The sequence below is a fragment of the Austrofundulus limnaeus genome, unplaced genomic scaffold (genome assembly GCF_001266775.1).
Source record: "Austrofundulus limnaeus strain Quisiro unplaced genomic scaffold, Austrofundulus_limnaeus-1.0 Scaffold567, whole genome shotgun sequence".
NCBI classification, from domain to species: Eukaryota; Metazoa; Chordata; class Actinopteri; order Cyprinodontiformes; family Rivulidae; genus Austrofundulus; species Austrofundulus limnaeus.
In genome coordinates, this window is record NW_013952969.1 from 64,003 (window position 1) to 68,651 (window position 4,649).

The 4,649-nt window shown below is 38.1% G+C and overlaps 1 protein-coding gene across 1 annotated transcript in view; it reads right to left on the minus strand.

Moving 5' to 3' along the window:
• The window catches only part of bmp6 (bone morphogenetic protein 6), a 55,314-nt gene that overhangs the window by 5,197 nt on the left and 45,468 nt on the right, over nt 1-4,649 (minus strand). The window lies entirely within an intron of this gene.

The following is a 4,649-nucleotide window of genomic DNA, read 5'->3' on the forward strand; positions in this document are numbered from 1 at the left end:
ACTGTGATCCGTGTACTACCTGCCGTCAGAAGGTGTGTTAGCAAAATATCTCATGAACCGCTGAATCATTTCAGTGAACAAACGTAATTATTGCAAAGTTGGGATGTTGATTTGCAGATCTACTAAACACATATTTTATTCATAAATGTACTTCAAACAGATTCAGTCTCTCATTGATCTGTTGCCAATTAACCAAACAATTATTAACCTAATTGGTTGTAAAATAATTTTCAGGGTGCTTTTTTATTGTTACAGCCTTTTGTTGCTCCTATTCCAACTCTTTTAAAACATGTTGCCATCAAATTAAAAACGTTCTTATTTTTTAACCAAAAAAAAGGTACAATTTTTTTAAATATTTGATACACAACATTCCTGTATTGCATAATTTGGGTTGCAAATCTGCAGCTGAATCACTCCTGAACACAAAAATGGCTACAACTCTGTCAGTTTTACACATTTTGATTTAAAAATGAGGGGAGCAATTCTGAATTATTCATTCATTTTTTAAAAAGGTCACAATACACCTTCAATGTTCCACTCTTATTTTTTCAAAAAACATTGAACAATACCTTTGAAACAATACTACCTTGATTTAACTGGACAGCCCTCAAAGCAGAGCAAAAAAAGTGGCTGATTTCAGATCTTTGCTGAGGTAAAGATCAGTGGATAAGACCAGCTAGTCAGGTATCGGCCAATTGACCGATCACACATTAAAGTGCCTGTGACRTCAATTTCTTATAATAAATATGAATATATATTTTGAAAAGATAACATTGATAACATATTGTAAAAAACGATTTCACACCGCTGAGATGAACAGTTGTTGAGATATTTGCATGTGAAGAAACAGGAAGTGATGTCAAAGGGGAATGTCTGAATGTAAACAGAGCTTTGATAAAATGGCTAACACAGACTGTAGAGAAGAACCTGATGTTTCTTTAGAATATTTTAATTACTATCATAGATGAGAAAGAGTCAGAGTTCAAATAATATTGTTTCAATAAACAAAAACCAGGGAGTTTTCTTTCTTAAAGAGTTCCCCTTTGATGTCACTTCCTGTTTCACTTTAGCTGAGCCAAATTCAAAAGAAAATAAGCCATTTATGTGTTATAATGGTTCAAATCATGTGTATGATGCCAAGTTTCTTAAATATAAATATATTTTCTTTGACTTTTTGTTTTTGTAGATATACATGTCACAGGCACTGTAAGGAAATCTGGGACAATAAATCGGTGCACCCCTATATGATACAGTGACAGCTAGAGGTGTAAGAAAATATTGATACACTGAAATATGGCAATATTTCATTGATACTGTGATACAGTGATACTGTATTTATTCTCAAAACTGCTGTGTAATTTTTTTATTAGAATGTAAACTTTCATGCCAGCGGTTCATTCTTGTGTTGTAGTTTAGCCTCCGACCACTAGCTGGCAGCAGTAAGCCAGATGTGAGGAGCGTGAGTATAATGCTAGCTCAAATGTTAGCAGTGTGAGTAAACGTTAGCACTTGGTACCAGTGGCTGAACCTGAGCAATTAGACTCCTCGATTAAACACCCGCTGCCTTCAAAGCTGAGGTAGGGTTGCCAAATATACGGCGGGCAGGTAGGCATTTGTCTGTTGCTACAACCATATGAAACACTGAGGGCATTGAAATGTCTGTCGTACTCATGCTACCCCCTTAAGTGAGAGGAACCCCGTTAAACACAGACTGTAGCAGCTTCATTTCATCCATTTACTGAACATAAGCACAAAATATAGACTGTTAGGGTGGCAGTTGACCATATAATTTTTAATAAAATAATGTTATAAATCTGTAAGCTGCCACAATATTATCAAACCATTTAAAACATGAATAAAAAATAAGAAATATGAAACATATAAAAGACAGGTTTTTTGAAATTAGAATATTTGGAGGAAAAAATGACGATATATCGTCTTGCTTATAGTATCGCAATTTATCGCGATATATCGTATCATGATCCCTGTATATGTATCATATCACCAACAGCCGTAGCATCTGATGGTCGTTCACACAGCTGCAACTAAAAAATTTTTCAAGGATTGACCAAAACTGGTCGGTCTAAAATGCTGAAATATAAGGCGACAGGCGATTGCAAGGCCTTTAATTTATTTGCTGTAGACTCAACAGTGCAGAACTTTTATTTAACGGTGAAAAAACTAAATTGCAACTTGTGTTTTTCCATTGGCGTCACGCTTTTAGAGTCGAATCTTAAAGTGAAATGCGAGAATTTCGTCATCTGGTTGCATAATAACAACAAAAGCCCTCCTTTGGTAAACGGTGATGTAAAAGTTCACAATTAAATGGACAGAAAACAAACATTACGCCGCGGGCCGGAGAGCAGAAGAAAAACACAACTTGTCTGGTGTAATGCTCTGGGTGGGGAGGAGAACGAGGGCGGAAACCAAAGCATTGAGGAGCTCATTACAGAAACGTGCCTCACATTCATCCGCCGGATAATCCATCTGAACATGTGTCGCGACGAGTTTTCCAGCAGCAGATACGACTTGGCGCGAGAACGCCTCGCTGAGGAGGTGACGGCCGTGTTTATGGACTCTCCGGCTGCGGGGGTAATTATCTCCGCTGGCTGCAAACAGGTAAAGGTTTGGGTTGTGAAAGTTGAAGAGGTCATTAGCTGGCACTGGTCAGCGCTGAGGTCAAGAWGGTGACACAAACTTTCCACTGACGCTTTTAAAAGTTTCACTCTCCTGCTCACTTTGTCTCACCTCGTTGGTTTGATTGTTCTGAACGTATTTGACCTTTGACCCCACAAAGTGACAGCTCAGTGTCTTTAGAAATGTGTCAGGCTTAAAGGCACTGTAACATGCCTATCCTTCAAATACAAAAAAGTAAAAGAAAACATCTTCATACTGAAGAAAATTGGCATAAAACACATGATTTTACTAATTTTATCACATTACAGGCCTATTTCCTTTTGAACTTGGTTTAGCTAAAATGAAACAGGAAGTGACATCAAAGGGGAAAATAAACACCCTGGTCTTTGTTTTTTAAAACAATATTATTTAAACTTTAACTCTTCTTCATCTCTCTTTGATAGTGACTCAAAATAATAAATTCTTCTCTAGTCTGCGTTGTTAGCTGTTGTAACAATGCTCTGTTTACATGCAGACATTCCCCTTTGACATCACTTCCTGTTACTTCATATGCAAATATCTCAACAACTGTCAATCTCAGCGGCATGAAATTCTTATGCAATATGTTATCTTTCCAAAAAATGCATTCATATTTATTGCAAAAATTTGATGTCACAGGCACTTTAATGGTTATGAAGGATTTATATCATACGACTAGTCTGATACAAATTGTCCATGTAAACAGCTAGCTGCTAACTCTAATCCTTGTTTTCTCTAAACTACAGTTGTTTGGTCAGACAAAATCCACAGTTTGGTTCAGATTAAAACTGAAAAAACTCAAGTCGGCAGTAAAATAAACGCATTAAGCTGAAGTGACCAGATTAGCTTTAACACACTAGCTTCATTTTATTATTTTTTCTGAAGCAATTAATCAGGTGATATAATATTTTGGTTTACCAGGGCATAGATTGCATTAAAATCCATCCATTGGTTCAAGAGATATTTTGCTAACAGTCAAGGTTGACTAACACTAAAGTTTTATGTTCTTGTGATCTTGAGTTGTAGATATATTTGTGCTAAAGCCATAGCGTCCATCTTGCTGCTCCATCATGAATTTGATTCAAAAATCAAATAATTTCTGAGCGTTTTGTTAAAATTGTCACGTGGTTCATGAAATATTTTGCTAATGGACAATCAAAAACATGCAGTGTGTGTGAGAGAAAGCATGAGTCACGGTGCAGTCTGAGATTTGTCACTCATCAGAGCCACCCAACTCCTCACCTCACCGACACAACGCCTGTTTAGTCAGCTGGACACACACACACACACACACACACACACACACACACACACACACACACACACACAGACAGGCAGGCAGACAGAGTAAACAAACACATTTACGTATGTAAGGGTCATTGATTTTTTTCTTACATCTCTGCATAGATCATTCATTACCAGTGGCACTTGCAGAACACACACACACACACACACACACACACACACACACGCAGCCTGATGTTTACCCCTTTGACGGCCAAAGCCACTCAGCCTCTCATTAAAGATGTGTCATTTTAATTCAGCAGGGTGAGTTGCTTCACATTTCATCATCGGCTCTAATTTGATTTTTTTTTTTTTTCACAGGAACAGCGACCGCTCCGCCCAGACCCGAGCGTTCCAGCTGGACCCGGGTCAAAGACTCCAAATAAAACGACAGAAAAACTGAGAGAAATCTGAGGTTTATCGTCTCGGAGCGAGAGAGCGAAAAGACCGGAAGCGTGGCACCTTGTTAGCAACAATACAGAATGTTTATATCTGGAGGAGAAGGGAAACTAAAGGTGAGACGGTGTGCAGAGGTCAAAGGTCAYGCTGTAACCCTCTAATACAGTCAGGTGTTTCCCCAGTTTATGGCTCCTTCCTTTCCAATAGGAAGGGCAGGTCACTACAAATGTGGGAATACAAAGTTTATTGTGTGTGTGTGTGTGTGTGTGTGTGTGTGTGTGTGTGTGTGTGTGTGTGTGTGTGTGTGTGTG